Here is a 15,495-nt window from a genome sequence, read left to right as displayed (position 1 = left end):
GACAATATCCAGATCACAATTTTAGATCACCAACACCGTCTTTCGTCATTAGAGTATTTTGCCGATACCACCAGCCAAGACATACGAGCTATAGCGACAATGCTAACTACGGTGACCGAAGAGAACGCCAAGCTAAAGTCTAGGCTTATCGGCCTGGAAGGCAGGAGTCGCCGAAATAACATAAGGATAGTCGGTCTCCCCGAGAACATCGAAGGCCCCCAAACAACAGCTTTTTTCTCTCAACTCCTGCTCGAGACTCTTGGCGAACACACACTGGAATCAGCCCCGGAGCTAGACCGAGCCCACCGTACGCTAACAGCCAAGCCAAGCCCCGGTGAGAAACCCAGAGCAGTTGTGATCTGCTTCCATAGATACAAGACCCGCGAGTTGGTGATGCGTGAGGCTCGGAGGCAGAGGGGTAAACTGAAGTACAAGGATATCCCGACCCACATTTTCGAAGACTTCTGTCCCGAGATAGTTGAACAACGCTCCGCGTACCGAGACGTTATGAAGGAGCTGTACAACCTGGGTCTCAAACCCTCCCTTCATCATCCAGCCAAGCTGTTCACCATGGCCGGGGAAGGAAAGAGGCGACGACTAACATATCCTGAGGACGCTCAGGATTTCATCTCATCTTACCGTCGACGCAGACCCGGACCCACAGACGAATGACTTCGCTCGGTACGTCTATATCCGAGTGGCACAGGGGTCCGGTTAATCTACGGTTACACTATGGACTAACTTTAGCTTGACTGCTGTTAGCAACTAGCCATTGCTAGCGCTCGGCCTTGCTGATTATACTAGACCCCTGTCTTGAAATGTATGAGGCTGGTAACAATTCACCACGATTCGTGACTATCTTATACCAACTTTTCCTTATAATGTTTATGTGTAATCATACTTGAAAGGTTCTTCACCTGCACATGCTATAAAATTGCGCTTAAGGGACCCACTTTGTGGTTCGTGATCTGGTCTCTGCCTTCTTGTTTTTAGCAGCTGGCTGCTAACGCTGCAAGCATTCGGCTAGTTTGTTTACACTAGTCTTCCTAGCGGACTGTCTGGGGCTGATATGAGCTAATTACAGCCAAGGCTGTGTTATACCAATCTGCTCCTACAGCGTTTTTGTTTAACAATACTTAATTGATGTTCTTTTGCCCTGCGCTTTAATCCAAGAGCCCAGTTTGCAACTTGCTAACTTCTCTAACGCTAACTCTTTCTTTATACCTTGTCGATTTTTAGATATACTATGTAATACCAAAGGAAGCTATTCTTGCTCCACTTATACGATGGCTTTCTTATTCAGTATCACCATTTTGCTAATTTGCTTTGTCTTATTACTACTATCATCATTACTATCATTACCATTAGTGTTAACAATGACATTGGCAGTGCAACTATTATGGCAATTATTTCAACTTTGTATTTATGTATTTATGTTTATTTTACTTTATTTCTACTTTCTATTTTTCTAATTATTATTATCATTGTTATTATTATTATTACTACACTTATTTCATTTTATGTTACTTTACTGACATTGAGCGATTTTGTTGCTTTGGGAGGAGGAAATATTGGGAGTTAAGATCGGATATCTCCATGCGGATGCGAGGACAACGCACCTTGGTGCAATGGGCACTCAAGGTTCAGTTGGGACATGGGGGATCTTAGGTCCGGGGACACAGGTTTGAAAGATGGTTAAGTGATATGTGTCCCACTTGTTTGTTGTGTGTATACGTGTGTATGTATATATTTTTTAAATTATTACCCCATATGTTCGAACCACAGAAAACTGTGGAGGACCCTGCTGGCCGCCCTGTCATGGTTTCTGGCAAACTGCAAGACACACCTGTCATATTGGCCAGCATTTACGGTCCCAACTGGGATGACAGCTCATTTGTAACCAAATGTTTTACATCTTTCCCAAATATTGAAAATCACCACGTCATTGTGGGTGAAGATTTTAATCTGGTCCAAGACCCTATACTTGACAGATCTTCGAACAAAGCCTCTACTTTAACTAAATCAGGTAAGACTCTGCATGTTTATGCCAAACAACTTGGGCTCACAGACCCATGGAGATTTACATTCCCCACGACTAAATTATTTTCATTTTTTTCCCACGTGCACCGTACCTATACCCGTATAGACTTCTTCCTCTTAGATGACATACTGCTCTCCAAAATCAAATCCAGCGAGTATCATAGCATCGTAATATGAGATCACGCTGCAACCTCCCTCGATCTCCACTTTCGTAAACGAACTAACCCCTTTAAACAGTGGAGGTTCAACTCCTTATTATTAGCACAGGCTCACTACATGCAATTATTGCACTCCCAAATCACCTTATATTTTGAGCTGAATGATTCGACGGACATAGAAAGAGGTATACTCTGGGAAGCTTCAAAAGCCTATATTAGGGGCCAACATATCTCTTTTGTCTCCAACATGAAAAGAACCGAGACGTCCCAAACGGCAGACCTGTTACAGAAATAAAGGACATTGATTACAAATATGCATCTGACCCAGACCCTAACCTTTATAGAGAACGCAGGTACACAAAAATGCTGGAGAAACTCGGCGGGTGCAGCAGCATCTATGGAGCGAAGGAAATAGGCGACGTTTCGGGCCGAAACCCTTCTTCAGATTGATGAGGGGTGGGGGGGATAAGGAAGGAAAAAGGGAGTAGTAGGAGCCCGAGGGCGGGGGGATGGGAGGAGACAGCTCGTGGGTTAAGGAAGGGGAGGAGACAGCTGCTGCACCCGCTGAGTTTCTCCAGTATTTTTGTGTACCTTCGATCTTCCAGCATCTGCAGTTCCTTCTTGAACACTTTATAGAGAACGCCTTAGGTTACAAACAGACTTTGACCTCACGTCTACTAATAAAGCCAAGCTACGACTGCTTAAATCTAGGCAACACTTTTTGAATCTGGGGATAAAGCTGGGAAGCTTTTGGCCCATCAGGCCAGAACCGAGGCGACTTCACGGCTAATTCCAGCCATTAGATCCAGCTTAGGGGAGATTCATACTGATCCTCTTAGAATTAATGAAGCATTTGCTAAATTCTACGCTGACCTAAATGTTTCCGATTGTCCTCCCACTGCAGGTGACATGCTCAGTAGTATGACGTTTCCCCGAATTGACGATGACGCCACGAGAGACTTGGGTGGTCCCATAACTGTTGCTGAGGTCCAAGCAGCCATCACATCGCAGCAAAGCGGAAAGTCACCCGGCCCTGACGACTTCACTGTAGAATATTACAACGCTTTCTCTGCTCTCCTCGCACCAGATATGTACCAGATATGTGAGAGATATGTACAATGAGGCGTTTTTACATCGTCGCCTACCGCCCACCTTATCGTGGGCTACTATCTCCCTAATTCTTAAAAAGGAGAAAGATCCCCTGCTTTGTAGTAGCTATAGACCAATTTCACTCCTGAATGTGGACCTCAAAATCCTCTCTAAAGCCCTTGCGCTCCGGCTTCAACGAGTGATGGCCTCTATTATCTCGTTAGACCAAACAGGGTTCATACCAGGGCGACAGTCCTCCCACAATACTAGGCGTCTCCTTAACATCATCCATTCACCGAGTAGTTAGACCTCGGAGATAGTGGTCTCCCTCGACGCCGAAAAAGCTTCCGACAGGGTCGAGTGGAGGTACCTATATGAGGCGATGGACAGGTTTGGCCTTGGTAACAGTTTTATTATTTGGGTCAGTCTATTATACTCGTTCCCGGTGGCCTCAGTACTAACAAACGGCACACTGTCGCCCCACTTCCCCCTTCAGAGACTTACCAGACAGGGTTGCCCGTTATCACCACTCCTGTTTGCTGTCGCGATAAAACCCTTGGCGGTCTGGTTACGCTCAGCGAAGGGCTTTAAAGGTATTACACGGTTCGACACAACTCATAAAGTCTCATTGTATGCGGATGACCTGCTCCTGTACATCTCGAACCCAGTCACCTCTCTCCCTGGGATTACGAATATTTTAGAACGGTTTGGCGCGTATTCTGGTTATAAACTTAACTACCAAAAAAGTGAGCTATTACCGATTAACTCATTGGCTAAGCAGCTCCCTCGCTCTTTAACCTCATTCAGATGGGCAGAGGACGGGTTTCGCTACCTCGGCGTCTTTATCACAACACCCATATCTGATATGTTCCACATAAACTTTCTGCCTCTGGTTGAGAAAGCTGAAAGAGATTTTGACCGCTGGTCAGTTTTACCGCTATCCCTCGCGGGCCGGATAAATCTGGTCAAGATGGTCGTCCTACCCAAATTCCTGTATATTTTCCAGCACGTCCCTATACTTATCACTAAATCTTTTTTTGATAAATTAGAAATGACAATATCTAATTTTTATGGGGTAGCAAACCGGCTATAAACCGAAAGGCGATACAGCAGTCTCCTAAGAGTGACGGCGGTTTGGCATTTCCTGACTTTAGGCGATACTATTGGGCAGCTAACTTGCAAAAACTCCTGTGTTGGATGAATGATGATTGCGACCACCTACCGACCTGGGTACACATGGAAAAGGCCAGTTCACATCTCCCGCTGCAGTCTGTCCTATGCTCCCAACTCCCCCTTCCTATAACATCTGTGGGTGCAGGCCCAATTGCGCCCCTCTCGCTCAAGATATGGAGTCAACTCAGGAAAAACTTCGGTTTACAAGGCCCTTCCATCTTGACCCCACTGCTTAAAAACTACATTTTTAAACCTTCAAGTACAGACCACGCATTCAAAACCTGGCATAGCAACGGTATCAGTAGTATCAAAAACCTATACAAGGATGGCATCTTTTCGTCTTTTGCGGAGCTCTCCTCCAACTACAGCCTCCCAAACTCCCACATTTTTCTTTTTTTCCAGATTTGGGATTTTGTGAAGTAGTCATTCCCCCATTTCCCAAATCGCCCCCCAGAAACACTGACCGATACCATCTTAGCTCTAGATCCCAACCGGAAGAAATGCATCTCTGTTTTGTATAACTTGTTAGGGTCGGTTATATTGAAACCTCATACCTCATTAAAAGCTGCGTGGGAGCGTGAGCTGAATACGAAACTAACAGACCAGCAATGGGACTCTGCCTTGGATTTGATCCATTCTTCCTCCATATGTGCCCGTCATGGCCTAATCCAATGCAAAGTCCTTCACAAAGTCCACGACACAAATGCAAGATTATCTAGAATTTACCCCGCTGTTAGGGACACCTGCAACAGATGTAATCGATCTCCTGCCAACCATAGCCATATGTTTTGGGCTTGCCGTAAGCTAGCAGCCTTTTGGAGGAGTGCTTTCGACTTGATAAGCAGAGCCTACGGCCAAACTATTCCTCCAAACCCACTGTCAGCCATTTTCGGTACCCCTCCCAACACCAACCTCTCTCTTGCGGTGAAACGGGTTCTAGCTTTTACAACCTTGTTAGCCCGGAGACTGATCTTGCTTAACTGGAGGCTCACCTGTCCCCCGACACACGCCCGCTGGATTAAGGAGGTGCTTTACAATTTAAAGCTTGAAAAATTTAGGTTCTCTCTCAAAGGCTCTACCAAGACATTCCTAGATACATGGAACCCTTTCTTGGAACTTGTTAACTCTCCCAACTTGACCCCGGACTCGGAAGAGGACTGAGTTCTCGCCACCATTGTTCTGCTCTACTGCAGCTGCTCTCCCCTTAACCCCTCCTCCCCACACTTATTTATTTAATTACTCACTTATTTACAGTTATTAGTGACCCCCCTTTATTTTTTAGTACTTTTTGTTTCGTTTATCTTACCATATTTGTGTGGATGTGTATGTATGTGAGTGTTGTTTGTCCCCGTTTGGTTCCGACCTGATTCGGGTGGGTTGAAGGTGGGTAAGGGTAAGGGCTTTGAGGGTCGCTTACATACTGTTGCACAATTATGCCTTGACTGTCACTGTCTGTTATCATTGTCTGTATGCAAATTGCTGTGAAATTCAAATAAAAAGATTTAAATCAAGAATTGTGTACGTTTCTATAAGATCCCCCCCTCAATCTTCTAAATGCTATCGTACACAAGCCGAGTCTGTCCAGTGTTTCTTCATATGAAAGTCCTGCCATCCTAGTAATCAGTCTGGTGAACCTTCTCAGTACTCCCTCTATAGCAAGAATGTATTTCCTCAGATTAGGACCAGAACTGTACGCAAAAAACACCAAGTCTCAGAGCTTCTTATGTCAGGACAGAGAGCGGCATTCAAAGTCCGACCTCGAGGATTATGGAGAAGGAGGGAAGCAATAGGGGCAGATGATCAGGGTTGTAAAAATGTCAAGGTATTGGATCTTTCAAATGCAATGCACTTACAGAATCATGATCTCCATTCAATTTAATAGAGGAATTCAATGGAGATATTCAATGTCACTTCACTGAACTTGGATAATTTGCACAACATGTAACATGCTGGCTTGCGAAGCAAATAGGGCTGTTGAGCCAAAACCAAATAGGCCAACGTCAGGCAACGCCATTGTAGTTGGAGACTCCATTGTGAGAAGTACGGACTGGGAATTATGTGGCAACAAACGGGATTAGAGGATGGTGTGCTGCCTTTCTGGTGCCAGAATCCAGGATGTCACGGACAGAGCGCAGAAAATCCTCAAGGGCGAAGGTGAACAGCCGGAAGTGGCAGTGCATGTCGGCACAAACGATGTCGGTAAGAAGGGGATGAATATTCTGCAGCGTCACTTTAGAGAACTCGGAAAAATGCTGAAAAGCAGGACCTCCAGAATTGTTATCTCCGGTTTGCTTCCAGTGCCTCGTGCTGGCGAGAGCAGGAACAGGGAGATACGGGACCTGAATGTGTGGCTGAGGAACTGGTGCAAGGGGCAGAGGTTTAGATTCATAGATCACTGGGGTCTGTTTTGTAGTAAGGGGGAACTGTACAAAAGGGACGGATTGCATCTTAACAGGTGAGGGACCAGCATTCTGGCAGGCAGGTCTGCCACTGCCACACGGGTGGTTTTAAACTGAATTAGGGGGGGTGGGGTGTCAAAAGGGTTAGTCGAGGATGGAGTTAAAGGGAAATAGAGTAAAGGGACAGTTAATGACCCCAGAATTAACGGGAAAGGAAGCTCACAAAGGGATAGGAGAGTAGGGCCAAGTGTAATAGGGATCGATGTGAAAGGTGAGATGCGTAAGGAATTAAAAATATTGTATATGAATGCGCGAAGTATAAGAAGTAAAGTAGATGAGCTTGAGGCTCAGTTAGAGGTTGGTAGATATGACATTGTGGGGATTACTGAGACGTGGCTGCAGGAGGATCGGGCCTGGGAACTTAATATTCAGGGTTATATATCCGATAGAAAGGACAGGCAGGTTGGCAGAGGAGGGGGGGGGAGGGGGTAGCTCTGCTGGTGAGGGAGGGAATTGCGAGGGAAGACATAGGGACTGACGAGGTGGTGTCACTGTGGATTGATTTGAGGAATTGTACAGGCAAGAAGACACTAATTGGTATTATCTACAGACCCCCAAATAGTAGCCCGGATGTAGGCTGTAAGTTGCAGCAGGAGTTAATACTGGCATGTAACAAATGTAATGCCACTATGGTGATGGGGGATTTCAATATGTAGGTAGACTGGGAAAATCAAGTTTGTTCGGGACCCCAAGAAAGAGTTTGTAGAATGCCTCCGAGATGGATTCTTACAGCAGCTTGTAATGGAGCCGACCAGAGAAAAGGCAATTCTGGATTTAGTGTTGTCCAATGAACAAGAGATAATAAGATAACTCAATGTAAAGGAACTGGTTGGAGGTAGTGATCATAATATGATTAGTTTTAATCTGCAATTTGAGAAGGTACAATTTGAGTGGTACATATAGGTACCAATGACATAGGTAAAAAACGAGAAGAGGTCCTGAAGGGAGAATTTAGGGAGTTGGGAGGAGAGTTAAGGAAAATGACCAAAAAATAACAATCTCAGGATTACTGCCTGTGCACCGCGACAGTGAGAGTAGGAATGGGGCGAGGTGGAGGATAACTACGTGGCTGAAGGACTGGAGCAGTGGGCAGGGATTCAAGTTTCTGGATCATTGGGACTTCTCTTGGGGAAGTTGTGACCTGTACCGAAAGGATGGGTTGCACTTGAATCCGAGGGGGACCAATATCCTGTCGGGGAGCTTTGCAAAGGCTACTGGGCAGACTTTAAACTAGAATGGTTGGGGGGACGGACTCAAATAGAGAAAGCTAGTAGACAGAGTGTGAGGCAGGAGGCAGAGAAGGGAAGCACTCTGAACCAAAATCTAGGGGAGAAAGAAGAAAAAGAAAATAAACAGAGAATAAGAGGCGGTGGGTTTCTTTAATGTGCATATTTTAATGCTAGGAGCATTGTAAGAAATGTGGATGAGCTTCGAGCCTGGATTGACACCAGGTATGATGTTGTGGCGATCAGTGAAACATGGTTACTGGAGGGCTGTGATTGGAAACTAAATATTCTAGGATTTCGTTGCTTCGGGTGTGATAGAATTGGAGGGGCAAGAGGTGGAGGTGTTGCATTGCTTGCCGGGGAAGATATTACGGCAGTGCTTTGGCAGGATAGATTGGATGACTCGTCTAGGGAGGCTATTTGGGTGGAACTGAGAAGTGGGAAAGGTGTAGCAACACTAATAGAGGTGTATTATAGGACGCCAAATGGGGAACGAGAATTGCAAGAGCAAATATGTAAGGAGATAGCAGATATTAGTAGGAAGCTCAAGGTAGTGACTGTGGGAGATTTCAATTTTCCACACATAGACTGGGAGACACATTCTGTAAATGGGCTGGATGGTTTGTATTTTGTAAAATGTGTGCAGGATAGTTTTTTGCAGCAATACATAGATGTACCTACTAGAGAAGGGGCAGTGCTGGACCTCCTATTAGGAAATGAGACAGGTCAGGTGGAATTGGAAAGAGCAATGGTTTTCAAGGGAAATTGGACACTAGGTTCGGAAAAAAGAGAGAGATCTACAAGAATTATAGGCAGCATGGAGTGAATGATGTGCTTGAGGAGTATAACGTATGTAAAAATAATCTTAAGAAATAAATTAGAAAAGCTAAAAGAAGATATGAGGTTGCTTTGGCAAGTAAGGTGAAAGTAAATCCAAATGGTTTCTACAGCTATATTAATAGCAAAAGGATAACGAGGGATAACATTAGTCCATTAGAGAGACAGAGTGGACAGCTATGTGTAGAGCCAAAAGAGATGGGGGAGATATAACCATATAATATAACCATATAACAATTACAGCACGGAAACAGGCCATCTCGACCCCTCTAGTCCGTGCCGAACACATAGTCTCCCCTAGTCCCATATACCTGCGCTCAGACCATAACCCTCCATTCCTTTCCCATCCATATAACTATCCAATTTATTTTTAAATGATAAAAACGAACCTGCCTCCACCACCTTCACTGGAAGCTCATTCCACAGAGCTACCACTCTCTGCGTAAAGAAGTTCCCCCTCATGTTACCCCTAAACTTCAGTCCCTTAATTCTCAAGTCATGTCCCCTTGTTTGAATCTTCCCTACTCTCAGTGGGAAAAGCTTTTCCACGTCAACTCTGTCTATCCCTCTCATCATTTTAAAAACCTCTATCAAGTCCCCCCTTAACCTTCTGCGCTCCAAAGAATAAAGCCCTAACTTGTTCAACCTTTCTCTGTAACTTAGTTGCTGAAACCCAGGCAACATTCTAGTAAATCTCCTCTGTACTCTCTCTATTTTGTTGACATCCTTCCTATAATTAGGCGACCAAAATTGTACACCATACTCCAGAATTGGCCTCACCAATGCCTTGTACAATTTTAACATTACATCCCAACTTCTATACTCAATGCTCTGATTTATAAAGGCCAGCACACCAAAAGCTTTCTTTACCACCCTATCTACATGAGATTCCACTTTCATGGAACTGTGCACAGTTATTCCCATATCCCTCTGTTCACCTACATTCTTCAATTCCCTACCATTTACCATGTACGTCCTATTTTGATTTGTCCTGCCAAGATGTAGCACCTCACACTTATCAGCATTAAACTCCATCTGCCATCTTTCAGCCCACTCTTCCAACTGGCATAAATCTCTCTGTAGACTTTGAAACTCTTCTTCATTACCCGCAACCCCACCTATCTTAGTATCATCTGCATACTTACTAATCCAATTTACCACACCATCGTCCAGATCATTGATGTACATGACAAACAACAGTGGACCCAACACAGATCCCTGTGGCACCCCACTCGTCACTGGCCTCCAACCTGACAAACAACCATCCACCATTACTCTCTGGCATCTCCCATTCAGCCACTGTTGAATCCATCTTGCTACTCCACCATTAATACCCAACCATTGAACCTTCTTAACCAACCTTCCATGAGGAACCTTGTCAAAGGCCTTACTGAAGTCCATATACACAACATCCACTGCTTTACCCTCATCAATTTCCCGAGTAACATCTTCAAAAAATTCAAGAAGATTAGTTAAACATGACCTTCCAGGCACAAATCCATGTTGACTGTTCCTAATCAGACCCTGTTTATCCAGATGCTTATATATATTATCTCTAAGTATTCTTTCCATTAATTTGCCCACCACTGACGTCAAACTAATAGGTCTATAATTGCTAGGTTTACTCTTAGACCCCTTTTTAAACAATGGAACAACATGCGCAGTACGCCAATCCTCCGGCACTATTCCCGTTTCTAATGACATTTGAAATATTTCTGCCATAGCCCCTGCTATTTCTACACTAACTTCCCTCAATGTCCTAGGGAATATCCTGTCCGGACCTGGAGACTTATCCACTTTTATATTTCTCAAAAGTGTCAGTACTTCCTCTTCTTTGATCCTCATAGTTTCCATAGCTACTCTACTTGTTTCCCTTACCTCACATAATTCAATATCCTTTTCCTTGGTGAATACCGAAGAAAAGAAACTGTTCAATATCTCCCCCATCTCTTTTGGCTCTGCAGATAGTTGGCCACTCTGACTCTCTAATGGACCAATTTTATCCCTAGTTATCCTTTTGCTATTAATATAGCGGTAGAAACCCTTCGGATTTACTTTTACCTTACTTGCCAAAGCAACCTCATATCTTCTTTTAGCTTTTCTAATTTCTTTCTTAAGATTCTTTTTACATTCTTTATACTCCTCAAGCACCTCATTTACTCCATGCTGCCTATAACTATTTTAGATATCCCTCTTTTTCCGAACCAAGTGTCCAATTTCCCTTGAAAACCATGGCTCTTTACAATTTTTACGATTTCCTTTCAACCGAACAGGGACATAAAGATTCTGTACTCTTAAAATTTCACCTTTGAATGTACTCCATTTCTCTTCCACATCTTTCCCATAAAACAAACTGTCCCAATTTACTCCTTTTAAATCCTTTCGCATCTCCTCAAAGTTAGCCTTTCTCCAATCAAAAATCTCAACCCTAGGTCCAGTTTTGTCCCTCTCCATAATTATATTGAAACTAATGGTATTGTGATCACTGGACCCGAACTGTTCCCCAACGCATACCTCTGCCACCTGACCCATCTCATTTCCTAACAGGAGGTCCAGTACCGCCCCTTCTCTAGTAGGTACTTCTATGTATTGTTGCAAAAAACTATCCTGCACACATTTTACAAACTCCAACCCATCCAGCCCATTTACAGAATGTGTTTCCCAGTCTATGTGTGGAAAATTGAAATCTCCCACAATCACTACCTTGTGCTTACTACTAATATCTGCAATCTCCTTACATATTTGCTCTTCCAATTCTCGCTCCCCATTTGGCGGTCTATAATACACCCCTATAAGTGTTGCTACCCCTTTCCCATTTCTTAGTTCCACCCAAATAGCCTCCCTAGACGAGCCCTCTAATCTATCCTGCCAAAGCACTGCTGTAATATCTTCCCTGATAAGCAATGCAACACCTCCACCTCTTGCCCCTCCAATTCTATCACACCTGAAGCAACGAAATCCTGGAATATTTAGTTTCCAATCACAGCCCTCCTGCAACCATGTTTCACTGATCGCCACAACATCATACTTCCAGGTGTCAATCCAGGCTCTAAGTTCATCCACTTTTCTTACAATGCTCCTAGCATTAAAATATACACATTTAAGAAACCCACCCTCTCTTATTCTCTGATTATTTTCTTTTTCTTCTCTCTCCCCTACATTTTGGGTCAGAGTGCTACCATTCTCTGCCCCCTGCTTCACACACTGACTGCTAGCTTTCCCAATTTGAGTCCCTCCCCCCAACCATACTAGTTTAAAGTCTCCCCAGTAGCCTTTGCAAATCTCCCCGCCAGGATATTGGTCCCCCTTGAGTTCAAGTGCAACCCGTCCTTTCTGTACAGGTCGCACCTTCCCCAAAAGAGGTCCCAATGATCCAGAAACTGGTGCAGTGGACCAGTCCCTCATCCACGCATTTATCCTCCACCTCGCTCCATTCCTACTCTCACTGTCGCGTGGCACAGGCAGTAATCCTGAGATTGTTACCTTTCCAGTCCTTCTCCTTAACTCTCTACCTAACTCCCTAAATTCTTCTTTCAGGACCTCTTCTCTTTTTTTACCTATGTCGTTGGTACCTATATGCACCACAACCTCAGGCTCCTCTCCCTCCCATTTCAGGATTTCTTGGACACGTTCAGACACATCCCTGACCCTGGCACCAGGGAGGCAAACTACCATCCGGGACTCCTGTCTGCGTCCACAGAATCGCCTATCCGACCCCCTGACTATAGAGTCCCCTATTACAATTGCCCTCCCCTTCTTTTCCTTACCCTTCTGAGCAACCGGACCGGTCTTTGTGCCAGAGGCCCGGCCGCCGTCGCTGCCCCCAGGTAGGCTGTCTCCCCCACCCTTACTCAAACATGAGTACTTATTTTCAAGGTGTACAGCCACCGGGGTACTCACCAGTCCCTGCCTCTGCCCATTGCCCTTCCTAACTGTGACCCAGTTTTCTGTCTCCCGTGGTCTTGGAGTGACCACCTCCCTGTAACTCCTTTCTATGACCTCCTCGCTCTCCCTGAGCAGACAGAGGTCATCGAGTTGCTGCTCCAGGTTCCTAACGCGGTCCCTTAGGAGCCCCATCTCGACGCACCTGGCGCAGATGTGGACGTCTGGAGAGCACTCAGACTCCATGACCTCCCACATCTGACATCCAGAACAGTAAACTGCCCTGGCCTTCATTCTCCCCCTTATCCAAATACAATAAAGCCTTACAATTACAATACAAATACAATACAAGCCAATCAGCTGCTTCCGCTGGTCCTCTTCCACCAATCAGAGGCTTCCACCAGAATCCTTCTCTGGAAGTGAGATGGAACGTTACAGATTTGGGTAACTTACAGCTGCAGGTAAGTCCTCCTCTCTCCAACGGCTCCCCTGGCCTCTGTAGAAGCAAACCCCGCGCTGTATTTATACTTACAGCTGCAGGTAAGTCCTCCTCTCTCCAACGGCTCCCCTGGCCTCTGTAGAAGCAAACCCCGCGCTGTATTTATACTTACAGCTGCAGGTAAGTCCTCCTCTCTCCAACGGCTCCCCTGGCCTCTGTAGAAGCAAACCCCGCGCTGTATTTATACTTACAGCTGCAGGTAAGTCCTCCTCTCTCCAACGGCTCCCCTGGCCTCTGTAGAAGCAAACCCCGCGCTGTATTTATACTTACAGCTGCAGGTAAGTCCTCCTCTCTCCAACGGCTCCCCTGGCCTCTGTAGAAGCAAACCCCGCGCTGTATTTATACTTACAGCTGCAGATAAGTCCTCCTCTCTCCAACGGCTCCCCTGGCCTCTGTAGAAGCAAACCCCGCGCTGTATTTATACTTACAGCTGCAGGTAAGTCCTCCTCTCTCCAACGGCTCCCCTGGCCTCTGTAGAAGCAAACCCCGCGCTGTATTTATACTTACAGCTGCAGGTAAGTCCTCCTCTCTCCAACGGCTCCCCTGGCCTCTGTAGAAGCAAACCCCGCGCTGTATTTATACTTACAGCTGCAGGTAAGTCCTCCTCTCTCCAACGGCTCCCCTGGCCTCTGTAGAAGCAAACCCCGCGCTGTATTTATACTTACAGCTGCAGGTAAGTCCTCCTCTCTCCAACGGCTCCCCTGGCCTCTGTAGAAGCAAACCCCGCGCTGTATTTATACTTACAGCTGCAGGTAAGTCCTCCTCTCTCCAACGGCTCCCCTGGCCTCTGTAGAAGCAAACCCCGCGCTGTATTTATACTTACAGCTGCAGGTAAGTCCTCCTCTCTCCAACGGCTCCCCTGGCCTCTCTATTGAACAATTCCTTTTCTTCTGTATTCACCAAGGAGAAGGATATGTGAATTATGCGAGGTAAGGGAAACTAGTTGAGTAGCTATGGATACTATGAGATTCAAAGAAAAAGGATACTGACACTTATAAGCATCTGGATAAACAGGGTCTGAATAGGAACAGTCAACATGGTTTTGTGCCTGGAAGGTCATGTTTGACTAATCTTATTGAATTTTTTGAAGAGGTTACTCGGGAAATTGACGAGGGTAAAGAAGTGGATGTTGTTTATATGGACTTTAGTAAGGCCTTTGACAAGGTTCCTCATGGAAGGTTGGTTAAGAAGGTTCAATTGTTGGGTATAAATTCAGGAGTAGCAAGATGGATTCAAAAGTGGCTGAATGGGAGACGCCAGAGAGTAATGGTGGATGGCTGTTTGTCAGGTTGGAGGCAGGGGACTAGTGGGGTGCCTCAGGGATCTGTTTTGGGTCCACTGTTGTTTGTCATGTACATCAATGGTCCGGATGAAGGTGTGGTAAATTGGATTTGTAAGTATGCAGATGATACTAAGATAGGTGGTGTTGTGGATAATGAAGTCGTTTCCAAAGTCTACAGAGAGATTTCGGCCATATGGACGAATGGGCTGATAGATGGCAGATGGAGTTTAATGCTGATAAGTGTGAGGTGCTACATCTTGGCAGGGCAAATCAAAATAGGACGTACATGGAAAATGGTAGCGAATTGAGGAATGCAATAGAACAGAGGGATTTAGGAATAACTGTGCATAGTTCCCTGAAGGTGGAATCTCATGTAGATAGGGTGGTAAAGAAAGATTTTGGTATGCTGGCCTTCATAAATCAGAGCATTGAGTATAGAAGTTGGTATGTAATGTTAAAATTGTACAAGGCATCGGTGAGACCAATTCTGGAGTATGGTGTACAATTTTGGTCGCCCAATTATAGGAAGGATGTCAACAAAATAGAGAGAGCACAGAGGAGATTTACTGGAATGTTGCCTTGGTTTCAGCAACTAAGTTACAGAGAAAGGTTGAATAAGTTAGGCCTTTATTCTCTGGGGCCCAGAAGGTTAAGTGGGGACTTGATAGAGGTCTTTAAAATGATGAGAGGGATAGACAGATTTGACGTGGACAAGCTTTTCCCATTGAGAGTAGGGAAGATTCAAACAAGAGGACATGACTTCAGAATTAATGGACAGAGGTTTAGGGGTAACATGAGGGGGAACTTATTTAATCAGAGAGTGGTAGCTGTGGTGAATGAGCTTCCAGTC

This window comes from Amblyraja radiata, chromosome 30, assembly GCF_010909765.2.
Source record: "Amblyraja radiata isolate CabotCenter1 chromosome 30, sAmbRad1.1.pri, whole genome shotgun sequence".
In the NCBI taxonomy this organism is placed as follows: domain Eukaryota; kingdom Metazoa; phylum Chordata; class Chondrichthyes; order Rajiformes; family Rajidae; genus Amblyraja; species Amblyraja radiata.
This window is presented reverse-complemented; position numbering follows the sequence as displayed.